This window comes from Triticum dicoccoides, chromosome 7B, assembly GCF_002162155.2.
Source record: "Triticum dicoccoides isolate Atlit2015 ecotype Zavitan chromosome 7B, WEW_v2.0, whole genome shotgun sequence".
Classification (NCBI taxonomy): domain Eukaryota; kingdom Viridiplantae; phylum Streptophyta; class Magnoliopsida; order Poales; family Poaceae; genus Triticum; species Triticum dicoccoides.
The window spans coordinates 64721509-64737074 of record NC_041393.1 but is presented as its reverse complement, the minus strand read 5'-3'; positions in this window follow the sequence as shown (position 1 = coordinate 64737074).

Genomic DNA, 15566 nt, shown 5'->3' with positions numbered 1-15566 from the left:
GGGAGGATGATGCGGCCCTATGTGCTGCCGGTACCGAACTTGTTAACAAGGTCAACCAAAGAAGAAAGGAGATGTATGATGTGTCTGCATTGTGTCAACCAGTCGGGACGATGAGCACGTCGGATTGTTCAATATCGACGCTGAGAGAAGAAAATGATGTCCACAAAATCAGCTACAAGGTGTCCGCGTTACGTGAGAAGCTTGTAGCGTGATGTGGACCAGATCATGACCAAGGCATCCAAGAATGAGGTTAATGCTAGCACAAATGCTGAACCATTAGAGCATCCAAAGGAAGACAAGGGCAAAACCATTATCTTTGTTGGGAAGCTTCCGGTGCCTATTTTGGGAGAAATGACACATCAGATTTCCAGCAGCAACTTCCCACCTAAACCTAATTAATTCTGTAAGTCTCTAGCACTTTATAGAGGCTGGAAGAGATGGTCTTAGAAGTCAGCTTTCTTTCAAAAAAAACTGTGCATCATTTGAGGTCTTGAGTCAAAAGTTGTGCAAGTTTCCATGCAAGTTGTCCAGGAATTTATTACAGCGCGAGGCTCAACAAGTTTGCTCGTGCTACAGCTTGGGGCTCACGAATTTACCCTTCTTTTTGAGTTGTTTTCACACCTAACTAGTGGGTGCTTCTAGTATAAATAATCCCCAGCTGTTCCATGTGAGGGGGGGGGGATGAGATTTTTGAGTTTATGTTTGTAGACAACTGGTAAGGTTGTGTTGTGCTGTGAGCACTAGTATCGTTGAGTGTTAGCTCGTGTGTGTGGATTGGAGGGCCTGTCCTCAATTCATATAGGATCCTTGTGGTTCCCTCTTGTGATTCTTCATAGGCTCACAAACTTCATGGTTTGGGTTGCATCCTTGTAAACCCAGCTAGTTATCCGCTGCAATTTATCTGAGTGTGTTTCCTCTTGTTCTTGCCACTTGAGAGAAACAAAGTTTGTTGAAACAAGTATCGAGTGAGTTTATTGCTGCTCTTTGTGATTTCTTTGGCACCGTGAAAGATCGTTTCCGAGGCATCCCGCATCATCTTGACATCAGAGCTTTAGGTTGTTCGCGGTGCTATTTTCTCTCTTGCTGATTTTGTTCTTGAGAAGCTTCCATGGGTTCGAGGAGATCCAGCAGTGTTGATGGTGTGCATGGAGGTAGGCACCTCGTGGAGGAGGAGCTGCCACTTCCCGTGTACGATCCAAGCTTGCAGCCCGTCTATGTGTTGGCATTGGAGGATACACGAGAGTATGTGTTGAACAAGGTGGAGAGGCGCATATCGGCCATGGAGACCAACCTTGGCCGGAGAATCGACTCCCTCACCGAGGAACTCCGTCGAGATAGGCTTGCTGCACGGGGTCGACATCGACAAATCCCCAAACAACAGGGCCAACGCCACCTTGAGGAGGAGCATGGAGAGCACAACCACGTCTACTCGGGTGATGCTCATAGCTACTACGCTGCACCACCTCGGCGTGCTCGCTACGACCAGCGAGGTGCTACTTGGGCGCCACCGTCACCACCACGAGATGGGCTTGCGACACGGGGTCGACATCGACAAATCCCCATACAGCAGGACCACCATGGAGAGCATTGGAGCGACCACTCCGATGATGCTCGAAACTACTACGAGCCTCGACCACGACGTGTTCATCATGATCGTCGCGGAGAAGGCCAAGAAGGCTTTGCCATGGGAGGAAGAGGTCATGGGCGTGCTCATCGTGACCATGAAGATGATGGGATTGGTAAATTAAAACTTACCATACCATCGTTCAATGGGAAAACCGAGCCCGATGATTATTTGGAGTGGGAGATGCGTGTGGATCAGATTTTTGACAGCCACCGCTATACGGAGGAGAAGAAGGTACGATATGCATCCATTGAGTTTACTGGATATGCTTTGATTTGGTGGAACCAATTGTGTCGTGCTGGAGGTCGTCCGGAGACATGGGCGCAAATGAAAAATCTGTTGCGGAGACGGTTTGTTCCTGAACATTTCACAAGAACCTTGTACAATCGACTCCAACGGTTGTGCCAAGGTAATTCTAGTGTTGATGAGTACTATAAAGAGATGGAAATTTTGATGATTAGGACATCGGTGAATTAGCCAGAGGAGGCCACAATGTCAAGATTCTTTCATGGACTGAATGAAGATGTGCAAGAAAGGATAGAGATGGTCACATATCAAGATTTGCAAGAACTTGTGCATCAAGCTATTCGTGTAGAGCAGCAGCTGAAGCGTCGCCAAAATCGCAGCCAAACCTATACATCAAGCACTTGGAGAGGTTGAGCTCAGCGAGAAGTAGATGGAAGTGTCGCTGCAGATTTTCGCTCACACAACAAGATGACTACAAAGGAAGCTAATGCATCAAAGGTTGAATCTTCCAATACTCCTGCCACTCGCATTAGTAATATTCAGTGCCATACATGCAAGGGTAGAGGTCACTTCAAGAAGGATTGTCCTAATCTGAAGAAGGTTTTACTCACAAATGATGGATATGTCACCGATGACTCAAGTGACAAATCTGAATCTGAGAAGAAAGATGCAAATTATTGTACTTTTGAGACCGGAGCACCTTTGAGTTCAGATGGAGGAGATGGTGTTAATCTCATGGTTCGCAAAGTGGCTCATGATGATGCTCCTATTATGGAGAAGGGCCAGCGACAAAATGTGTTCCAATCCATTTGCAAGATCAAGGACAAAAACTGCAAGGTGGTCATCGATGGAGGCAGCTACAACAACATCATTAGTAGTGATCTTGTGCATGCTCTTGGGATGTCAACATGGAGGCAGCCCCAGCCATATTATGTGAAGTGGCTGAATGGTGTTGGTAAGCTGAAGATTACGCATCGTGCGAGGGTGCAATTTTCAGTGGGAAGTTATGTGGACAAAGTGGTATGTGATGTGGTGCCAATGCGAGCTTGTCATCTTCTTTTGGGAAGACCGTAGCAGTTTGATCATGATGCTACTCACCATGGGAGGTCTAACAAGTATTCTTTCATGCATCAAGGAGTGAACCATGTCTTGGAATCTATGGTGGATCAAGTACTCAAGGTTGAGCAATTCCCACAAGTGAAGAAGCCCAAAAAGAATACCTCAAAACCAAGGACGGTTTTGTTTGAAGGAAGGGAGGACGATGTGGACCAGATCATGACCAAGGCATCCAAGAGTGAGGTTAATGCTAGCACAAATGCTGAACCATTAGAGCATCCAAAGGAAGACAAGGGCAAAACCATTATCTTTGTTGGGAAGCTTCCGATGCCTATTTTAGGAGAAATGACACATCAGATTTCCAGCAGCAACTTCCCACCTAAACCTAATTAATTCTGGAAGTCTCTAGCACTTTATAGAGGCTGGAAGAGATGGTCTTAGAAGTCAGCTTTCTTTCAAAAAAAATTGTGCATCATTTGAGGTCTTGAGTCAAAAGTTGTGCAAGTTTCCATGCAAGCTGTCCAGGAATTTATTACAGCGCGAGGCTCAACAAGTTTGCTCGTGCTACAGCTTGGGGCTCACGAATTTACCCTTCTTTTTGAGTTGTTTTCACACCTAACTAGTGGGTGCTTCTAGTATAAATACCCCCCAGCTGTTCCATGTGAGGGGGGGATGAAATTTCTTAGTTTATGTTTGTAGACAACCGGTGAGGTTGTGTTGTGCCGTGAGCACTAGTATCGTTGAGTGTTAGCTCGTGTGTGTGGATTGGAGGGCCTATCCTCAATTCATATAGGATCCTTGTGGTTCCCTCTTGTGATTCTTCATAGATTCACAAGCTTCATGGTTTGGGTTGCATCCTTGTAAACTCAGCTAGTTATCCACTGCAATTTATCTGAGTGTGTTTCCTCTTGTTCTTGCCACTTGAGAGAAACAAAGTTTGTTGAAACAAGTATCGAGTGAGTTTATTGCTGCTCTTTGTGATTTCTTTGGCACCGTGAAAGATCGTTTCCGAGGCGTCCCGCATCATAGCGGATGGGGGCCATGAAGGGTGGATAACACGAGGAGCACAATCTATGACCCAGCCAAGAATTGGTCTTGGTACAAGTCATCCACACGATACACGGCTTGGCTACATCGTTAGGGAACATGCAGAATACAAGAGGAGCCGAAATTACCATGGTTTTGTGGTTTGCGCCTACGTTTGCTACGGCCAAAAACATGTGTTGATTTCAGTCGACAGAGGCCCAGCGTACATGGTAAAAACTTCGAGACGTACACGTCTTTGTTTTGAAAGCTAGAGGAGGAGAGCAGCTATTCTGAGCCCATCTGCACCCGCGCATGACAGTAAGATCAAATCTTTCTTCGCGTAGAAACTAGACATGCGTTCAGTCTATCCCTAGATGAGTGGTGCTTCAATTCTAAGAGTGAAAAGCGCACCCCAAGTCCCCAACCATCAGTAAGTGACATGGACACCGCAACACTGCAACCCAACCATCGGTGTTGGTTTTACAGAGAAGAGTACACAAAAGAGAAACTAACTAAAGCACGCACCGGCAACATACATGCCACGACAGCCTACGGCGGGGCATGGCGCCTACATTTCTTCGATTTCTTCTTGCTTCTCTGCTTGTGCGCCTCTACGTTTTCTGGGGTCGACGGGCCTCTGGCCTCGGGCACATCTACCTCGGCTGCTCCTGTCACCGGTTCGCTGTCGGAACGTCCGTCAGTCTGCGGTTGGACAACCTCCGCAGCAGCTGCGTTCCTTCTCTCTTCTTCCATGGACGCTTTTTCAGAACGCAGAACGCTGATAATCTTCTTCAGCTTCTTCCCGCCATCCTTCCAGGTCGAATAGAGGTCCTTGGCAGTCACACAAGCTCTCTTCTCGGCACTGTGAGTGCCAAAAACAGTTCAGATGGGAAGAATAACAATTTGCAGAAAATACTGCCAAGCTGTAAGACTTGCTGTACTATCAACTGGAATAATTATTGTGTTTATCTATGAAGTGCCGACATTCTAATACATGTGCGTACCTATCATCAGACTGTTTGTCGAAGTCGTTGCAGACTTGCCTGACCTCCAATAACAAATCCACATCTATCTTTGTTGGGGGTCCTCTTTGCGTCAGCCAGGAGAGGACACTTCTAAGGAATACAACAATAGCCCTTGCATCATTCTGCATATATAAATTGATTTCTTAAGTATATATAGAAAAACTGCTAGTGGTGAATTATCAGACAAGAAAAAAGAAATCTTACACCTTAAGTACTCACCTGGCCTTGCTTGTTGGCTTGAAACGCCTCAAACTTCTCCCAAAATTCAGCATCCCCGATTTTGTTACCACGGTTCCTTTCACGTGGCAGCAGACCTTTCCTCTGTTCCTTTCCAAGAAAATTATTCTCTATACTTTCATCACGAAAAAGCGAATTTGCCGTCCGAGCAACTTGATTAATCATGCAGTCCCAACTGCTAATTACGATAGCATTCAAGCCTCGACACGTCGCCTGGGCTCTGGGTGAACCTGCGACTAGCATGCGTTCTCCAATTACTTCAAGCACATCAGCAAACAACCTTCTGAATTTTCCAAGTTTCGGAGACCTTATTTGCAAAGCACCTAGAATCTTCTGCGAGAATTCCAAAGGCAAATCCTCGAAAACTCTGTGCATCTGAAGGAAACGGGTGGCCTCGTAGCAATCCCCCACTTTAAGATTTAAAGGCACAAGATAAAGTGTGACGACTAATCTCAGAAGGACTGGAATGTGTGAAGTACTTGAAGTCTTCTGGACCCACTCTTGGATCATATATTTTTTTGTCAAGAGACTCCTGACCGACTCAAATATGAAACGCCCTGCTGATATTGACATTTTCTCCAGTTCTCGATCTGGCGTAGACATCAAACAACTCTGAAAGTAAAGGCTGCAGTTTTTGCGCATTACCATCTTGGAAAAAATAGATTCTGTGGAGAACATGCAACCATGAAGTACAAAACATGATGAAGCAAAATAACCAAGACACTCTATGAGATCCACACAGCACACTGGGGATATGTAATCCGGTTCGGCTCTCCAGTTTGCATTCAAGGTAAACTTGAAGGTGGACTCAAGAGCAAGCTTTAAGTTCAGGAGCAAGGAATATCTGCCATCAAGACCACTAGGGTGTTGACTTTCTACGTGTTCGAAAAAATCATAACGACTGTGGTGAACAAATATATCCAAAGATTGCAAAAAAAATGCCCACTCAGATTCGCTGTCCAGGCACTGCATAAGTCTTGAAGTCAGCATGGCACCCCAAGGTACTACGTGTAGCAGAAGTACAGCCATTCTCCCAAGATGCCCATGTGTCAGTTTCTTATTTGACGGCCTGAGATGTGCATCAAGGGATTCAAAAATCAGACCATATGCAGCTGGCGAGTATAGTAGACCAATGTTCGACTCATCAACTGAAGCTTCCTCCCACAACTGCTGTAGGAACTGGAGCCCTAAACTGAAAAGTTTTCCTTTCGAGCACATGGAGAAACATTTGGTATAACATTTAGCTTTGAAGTATACTTCGGCTGCTTCTGACCAACATTCAGTCATAGCAAAACAGTCACCAGCATCCTCAAGCCTGGAAGTGCTGCAATTTTGCATATACATCATTCCTATGGCAATGCAAGGAAACAATGTCTGGTCAGATACAGTTGGATGGAACGTGAAGTAATGACTATCCATAGAAAGATGAAATCTAGCATGAATTTCAACAGTACACTAAAGAAATGCAGGTGCGGCAGCGAGACTTTTAGCCATATAACTCCATCTTGAAACCATATGGAAGCTTCAGCCTTGATCATCTCGATCAGGCGAAGTGAAGTTTTAAAATCTGAAGATCTCCACTTCTTAGGTTACTCTCTTGGGAGCAATTTGCCATTTTTCAATGTTAAGGAATGACGGCACTATAGAAGTATCGATACTACTCAAAAATTATGGAGTCCACATACCTGCTCTTTTGTAGTCGTTTAACTTGATATAGCAACTGGCAGCTTTCTCATGCATGCCAATGGATTCATAAATCTCTGCCGCTTTTTGCAATGAAGCCTGGCCCAGCTCCAAATTCTTAGGCATGACACTGTCTGCAGTTGATACAAGTCCGGCAGCTCTTGCCCACTTCTCTCTGTATGCATCATTAGCCTTTTCGAAACACATTGTAGCCATCTCAAAATGCCCCTCATTGAATAACTATAAGAAAAAAAATGTGCACTTGTGACATGGAATAGCAATTGCAGAAGAGATGTACAGTAACACTGCAAGTAGGTTTTCATGTTCTCTAAAAAGCAGGTATGCATGCAAGTAGGTGTGCATCAATTGTCAACTTGAAGTCCCAAAGATTTAATCATATTAAAGATGAAAACTTCACTGACTAGGTAACATCATTAAATTGCATGCAAAAACTAGTTTCCCAAAAAGCCTAAGCTGATGGGGAAATGATCTTTGAATTCAACACCTGTTGGCCCTAATACCATATTGAATTGCATGCGCCAACCAGTTCACCCAAAAGCGTAAGCTTGACTGCGTGCAGTATATTTCAACAACATAATGCATAGCGCAATGAACTAGATTCCCACACCAAAAAAGTGTATAGCACTAACCTTGGTGCCCCGCCGTCTCCAATCATCAGTGCTGCTTCCTGTCTTCATTGCTTCAATGAAGGAAGAATCAAGTAATCTTACTTCTACAAGACACAACTTGTTCCAGAAGTCAAACATTGGCCGACAGTAATCATCTGCAGTTTCACATATCCACAATCTTTGCCTAGTTCGTGTGATGGCAACATAAAGTTGCTTCAGCTCTGAACAGAGAAGACAGTGCTTGTTTCTGTCGAATTCCGGATGAGAGATCTCCTCAGGTGATGATAAAATATTTTTGTTTTTCATATAGCCATAGACAACTCTCCATTTGTTTCTTAAAGGCGATGAAGTGAAAATATTGTACAACAGCACATCCTACACAATATTTTTCCAAAAGAAGTGTTGAAACAACCCATTCTGCAGATAAAAGAATTTGCAAAATGAACACAAATGGAGTGAGCGGGTAGGCCATACCTGGAATTCAAGACCTTTACATTCAACAATAGTCAAAACAAGGGCCTGTTTACCAACAAGATCAACAATTTGTTTTTTGGTAGCATCATCACGAACCAATATGACTTGCTCAGCACCAAACCCATGCAGGTTACCATCTTTACTTTTGTTTTCTCCAAATATATTCACAATTGCATTTTATCCTTACCAGTCTCCAGCAGCACAGGAGGTTCTCCATATACAAGTCCAGTCTCTGGATTAAGCTTGTCAACACTTGATGGGAAAAAGAAGTACAAAAGGTCAATGATACTTTGGGCCATATGAAGAATCCCAGAATGTGTGCGAAAATTTTGAGTAAGTTGAAACATATCAGAGAGATGGCATTGTTTTCCATGTTTATTTCCTTGATTACATGCTTCAGTTTCTGAGAGGAATGTGGTATAAAAAAGTGAGCGAATATCTTGAAATCTGAAATCAACCCCCCTTGCTATAGTCTGCGCAGTATCACCGGCAAAATGGAAGCCCTCCTCGAAATTCCTGCAGACATATTTAAGAAGTGCTATTTGTGTCATGGTTAGATCCTGCACCTCATCCACGTAAACAAAATCCACCATGTCTCCATTGTAGCCCTCTGAAACTAGACTTTTGTGAAGGCTATTCACAACATCAGACAAATCAAATTCTCTGGCAGTGCACTTCATGCTCTCATAATCAAGGAAAATATCATAAATCCTATCTCTCTTCTCACTGTTCAAGGATGAGAATCTTTTATCTGAGAGCATCACATAATCTGATCTTTCAAGTTTTCCTCTACTAGGCCTGCTTGCTTGATATCCGCCTTTTATATGAGAAATTATCTCAGTAAAGACAGTGGACGCATCAAGTTTCTTGGTCAGGTCTGCATTAAAATGAGGCCAGTAGGAAGCAGAAAATTTCTCATAAGTAACTTCCTTCAGTTCAATCAAAGTTTGCAATGCAAGGGATTTTGAATAGCCCCTCTCAGTGCTAGACCTCAGTTCACCATAAAAAATATCAAAAAATGATGTCTGGCATGTTCCATCAAGCATCATCAAGAACTTGCGATATGTTATAGCAAGGGGATAGTGCTCACAAGGTAGATCACAAAAATTGTCTGGAATTTCTGTAGATTGTTCCATATCATCAATGATGTCATGCATATCGGTGCTAGGCTGGTCAGGGGCATCACCAGAGACAAATCTGTAAAGGGTAATGTAACTTGAAATTAATATGAGAAGAACAGTGACAAAGAACTAGCTTGCAGTGTATAGTTCCAAAAAGATGCATTGCAAGTAGATAAAATACATTAAACCTTTTGAAAGAACATGGGAAAGGGGCATTTTTTGACAACAAGACAAAGGAGCATTCAAAGAGTGGTGAAAGAGCACATTTCTACTGGTACAAAAAAGAGCACATTTCTTTGCTCCACTTTCAAATGGATAAATGAAAATAATTTTCCGAACTAGAAACGCATGTAAAAACAGTCACATGGAGCTCCAGATCCAACGGATTTACCTTTTAAGTCTGCAAATTTGATTCTTTACAGCCGAACATAACTTTGGGCTTACAGTGATGAAGACTTGTTTTACAAAACTTTCTTCCTTTGTGTCATTCAGTGTGATAATATTTTTTTCACAAGCCCCAAGTAAACCAACTTCGTCCAAATTAAGCCCTCGGGATGCAGTCAATGACATTTGCTCTATTTGAAGTAGTTTCATTGTCAATACGGTGGTTTTCCCAGTTCCTGACCTCCCAAGTATGAAACTAGTCCGAGGGAATCGGATTATCACGCCCTCTTCGTCAGTCAGTTCAAAGGGAATATCAATTTCAGACCCATCAGTAGCTGTCAGCAAATGTTTTGCCACTCCAGATGATAAAGAGTAGAATTTCATCAGCAAGAAGCTTTCACTAACTTTCAAATTCTCCAGAAGACATGATGTATCCATGCGATCATGATCTTCCTGGGCATCAACTGTGCAGTCCTTATAGCGAATAATATTATGCTCAACATCCCAAATCGCAGGAACTTCCAGTTTCCTGTTATCCACAAAAAAAAAATGGATGTGAGAAATAAGAAGAATATCAACATTTTGATCATCTGCAAGCATGAATATTTTTACTAGCAGTTCATTTGGAAGGACCAAAAGTTAGAATAAAAATAAAAAAGATCTTACGCTACTACTTGGAAGGACCAAGAAAGAATAAACAAAACATACCCATCTGTCTGCACTCTTCGGCAGTGATCCAGGTAATCATCTGTGTACATGGAAAACATGTTTTCGAGACGTTGAACAGTTCTTGCAACATGCTTGTGGGGTAGTAGGTCCCAAATTCTTATTATCTGGAAAAGCCTTCTTTCTTTTTTCTCCATGTCAATATTCCAAATAAGATAAAAATCCCTGACTTTGTATACTTTTGCAAGCTGGAAAGTATCACATATATCAATGTTCTTAAATGTTGTCCTCCAACCACCACCAAGTTTAACAAGTTTCTGCAGTACTTCCCTCTTGAGCTGCGGTGATTTTAGTCTGATGAAAGATTTTCTAAATCCGTCGCTAAGAACAACCTGTCAAATTGGGGAAATACATAACACAGAACTTGAGTAGACATGCATTCAAGAAAAATCAAAAGATTCTTTTAATAAGTAGGTAATTCACCAGATGGTATGTACTGTATATGAATTTAAGCCTAGCTTTATCATGTGGGGCCATCATTCCTAACATAGCAGCAAGCCATGGGAGGAGGGGACATCTTCAGCTAAGACTTGCAAGTATGCCAAGTTATCCAAATTCACTTTCTTCTCGAGTTAGTTCACTTGTTTCCAAAGACACAAGGTAGTTACTCTGTTAAGATAAGATTGGAATTAAGGCATCTTTGATTCAGAGAAATTTAAGAACACAGGAACAGGAAGAATTTGAGTGTCATGCCTTGTTGATTCCAACAAGATAGAATCACGAGAAAATGATTCAAAGAATGTTTGTGCACCATAGGGATGGACACTTTCCAATGAAATGTAGTGCAAAAGAAACCCTAGGGAAAATGCCTGCAGATTGTAATCCTAGTATCCTATAATTAAATAAAACACACATAGCAAAAATTCAATATGAATACAATCCTCCAAAATTCCTATGAAAATCCTTTGAATCAAAGAGGCCCTGATTTTATTATCTCCACCCCCATATAATGGAACTTGGCACATGATATTTGGCTCTCTTTTTTATATATGGAAAAAGGCATTTCATCTCAGCTTTATGTTCTAATCATGAGTCATGTGTGGTCGAGGCAGTGTAAGGTTGTAAAATGCCTAGGCCATGGTGGGCATTTTACAACCTTACACTGCCTCGACCACACATGACTCATGATTACAACGTCATCGAGGCCGCGCTCCCTTGGATTTTTACAATGCCTCGACCACACATCACCCATGATTACCCTATCCCTTAGCTCATGACAAGTGTACAAAGTAAAATAAGGAACTTCCATAACAGAAACAACACCCACAGAATCTGGTTTTGTGCTTATGTGGCACCACACAATCTGGTTTTGTGCTGACGCAGGGCCAAACTATCTGGTGCTTGGGCGGCACGGTCAGGTCTGTCACTCCAGCCAGGTCAACATGCCATGGCAAAAGTTGTTGATGTGACATATTACTTGGCTAAAACCACTTACTTAGGGACAAAAACTGCAGCAAACATAGTTGAAGGGACTGGAGGTAGAATCTGGCAACAGTTGAAGAACTACAAGTACGCTTTATTCAGGTATATACAAAATCAGAATAGTGTGACATAGCATTGCACAAAATAGCACATGTTATGGTGTAACTGTAAAGGAACCACATAATTGACAAAGCACACTGCAAAATCTTGAGCACAAACCTCTCAATACCCAATACAGAATAAACAGCCTAGCAAATTAAAATAAACCATATACATGATCCCGGAAAGTGTGCGACATATCTAGGTAGTTCATGACCACACACGAAAAGCACAAACTCCACAATATATCAATTCAACACTGAAGTCACTCCCTAAAAAAATCAACACTAAAGTCCCTGACAATAAACGTTAACTCACCAGATATATAAACATCATATATGTAATTTGAATTTCAGGAAATTAAGTGCAGTGCACATAAATAACAGAACCAATAAAAGGAACTTGTGAAAACATGGTTTAAGTTAAACTCACTAAGCATCACTTTTGTGCTTACCTTCCATCTAGTATTGCTGAAAATTGCTGAATCAGCATTGAGAAGGTCGTCAAGTTCATCAAATTCTTGCTTTACGTGCAACATCAATTTGCACATGGTTGCGTCATTATTGGCATTAATAATGCAGTTACGGCCTCTCGCATCATCAACAAGGTTTTTCCAGACAGTCCCACTTTTATATAATGTAGTAGCATTCCCAACAATCCAAAGGCAGTGCCTACATCAAATAAAGCAACCACCTGGTTTATATATACTAGTAATACATACAATAAACAATAACAAACCAAAGAATTGGTGTGCACCTTGCTCTAGTAAGAGCAACATTTGTTCTTCGGTTATCAGCAAGAAATCCAAGACCTCCTCTCTCATTGGACCTGACAGTTGATAGTATGATTATATCATCCTCTTCGCCTTGGAAACCATCAATGGACTTGACCCTCACATGAAATCCATCACATGTATCGTATTTGTCGCCGAGTCTATCTTTAATTACACCAACTTGACAGCTATATGGAGAGACCACACCGACACTGATCCCTTGGCCTGACCCTTTCCAGGCTACACAAAAGAATAAGCTGGTATGTTACTGATCTTTAGGAATCAATGTTTTCGCTAAACTAGTGAGGAAATTTCTAAAGCAAGCTTAAATTGGTTCTGTATAAGCCAAAAATTGACTTGACAGTATCTACTTCCACTATCTAAGTCCATGTCTATCAGCCACTTAATTTCATATAGAAAATCAGATTATGAACTAGCAGAGTGCTCAAGGCAGGATGATACAGTTAAAGGAAGGATAGGTTCAGCATAGACATACATTTGAAGATGTTTTCGATAAGATGCAAAACAACAGCAACTTCAGCCATGTTTCTCCAACTGTTTTCAGTGCCATCTTTGTCTTCCCTTCCATCAGTGACATTTATAAAAGTGTAGCTGCCAAAAGGGAGGCTTGTGTAATCCTTATTATAGGAAGGAGACAAGACATTTGGACCATCTAAAATCTTCCTCTCATAAAACTGAGCAATTGGAAATGAGCTGATACAAGTATCCATTCGGTACTGTATATTCAGCAAATGCTTTTCGAAATTCAGCATAACCAATCTCTCAAAAAGACTTGTTCCGAATCCAGCTTCTTTGCATATCTAGAGGTAAACAATGAAATACAGAATTAATAATAGTATAAAAACAGGTCAACAGAAACGGAGTTAAAGTCAAGACGTAGCCTTCACAAATTCAAATGAAAAAATAGTATAAGCATTTTAGCACAGAAGCTTATGTTGCGGATACATGCACCAGTGACTAAGAAATAAAATTATATGACACAGAAAGGGTAAGACAAAACCTTACCTGGCTTTTAACCATTGCATTCAGCTGGCAGTCATCTCCTAGCAAAACAACATGTTTCAACTGATGCAGACGTAGTGGGATCACTAATTCACATTCTCGCACTTGTGCAGCCTCATCGACAATCAACACATCGAGGGGTTCAATCTCCATATGATGCAATCGGTAAGAACTAGAGGTAGTACAGAAAAGAAGCACAGCATTCCGCATGCAGTAGCGCTGGACCCAGTTTTTGCCTACTCCAATAGGTAAACTAAGCGAGTGTTGAAGATCCTTCAGCAATTTAAGGCATGTGGACCTTATTCCATCCAGTTGCTTCTCAGTAAAAGATATAGGCTGCACACAAACTGAGTTGTCGCTTGAGAGACAACTTTTTAAGCTCTTGCCGGTTAAATCAACACCACACAGAAGGGCGTCAAATTTTTCTAGCAGATTGAACAATGTGGATATATTACTAATATTATCACGGGAAAAGCACCTTCCAGGGAGGTGAATCAACAATTTATTTATACAACTTCTAAGAGCTATTGCTGTCGCACTGAATTGCTCCTTTAGGAAGTCCAGATTGCACACAGGATCATTACTTCGATCATCCTGAAGAAGCCTATCATACTGAGAACCGCAGTCTTCAAAAAAAGATATCATTGAAGCTAGTTTGCAGCTCCATCCAGACGACGATGAAAAGCACTCAACAAGTTCACTCACACGAAAATCCAAGAAAACTTCCTGAAGATCTCCAGTTATGTCCATTTTATACTTGTTCCCAAATAGCAAGACATCTCCAAGGGAAAAGGGTAGACCATTTTCGTCGATGTTTGTGTTGAATTCCTTCAGGTTTTGAAGGAAACATGTGCAAACCCCAATTACAGCAACATTTGTGGGAGCACATGTTAGAGTTCTGCATTTCATAGAAGCCAAAGCCCACAGTAAAGCACTAACAGTGTGGGTCTTTCCAGTACCTGGTGGACCCTGTATAAGCTTCATGAGGTTCATATGCCTACATCTTACAGCTGAGATGACAGATTCAATAGCATCCATTTGCGACCTATTAAGATTCATCGGTAGCAGTTGCTCTGTGAAACAAGCCAAATATTCCCCATCATGTTTAGCACAGATATGACAGACATCACCACCCTAGAAAAGAGCCAACAAAGAAGACCTCACAAAAGTTAGATATTCATGGTAAAAGAATAGTAAGTAAAACTAAAAGGCAACCGTGCATATCCTATTACCGAATTTGTGGGGGCTAAGAGAGACTCGAACACTGTGAAATTGTTATTCATGTGCTTGTCAAAGCTCAGTGCTTTCCATATCCACATATTTGTTATGATATTACCGAGAAATATTGCATATCTGAGTTCCTGTAAGTCCTCTTCCAAACCAATTTTTTTTGCGACCTTAATTTTGAAACGCGTCTGGGACTCATCATCATCATCCATACAAACATCAGTAACCATTGCCAAGTAATACGTCACGCCATAGCGGTTGAAGTCCCCCGCACCTTCAGGTTTCATGCTAGACAAAATAAATACGTCACCATTCCTTACGGTATGAGCCTCCGTAGAATAAACAGCCCCATAATCCCAAAAGTCCACATCCATATAGTACACTTCCGGTGTCAGGACCCCGACTCAATGCCACATCGATCTAGCATGTAACACCTCATATCACTTTGCGGCCTCACGCACGGTATCCCCACGGGTGTCGCATTACCTTTGCCCGGGACCGTTTGCGCCTTTTGGCACACGTATATGACAGTGTCGCTAGCATCCATATGATAAGGAGCCCGGGCTGACATGGCTAGTCGTAAACCCAAAGTGGCACAGACTTACAGGGACAGGCATCCATGACCCAGCATCGAACGTGTCGGTCATCAGCGAGTGAATCCAGGCTGTAGCACTGGGCTAGCAGGACTCCGGTGAACCGGGCTGTAGCGGGCTAACAGGACTCCGGTATTCATCGCGTGACATTTCCCCGAAGGGACAGACACAGGAACGAAGAAGGACACATGCCGGCCAG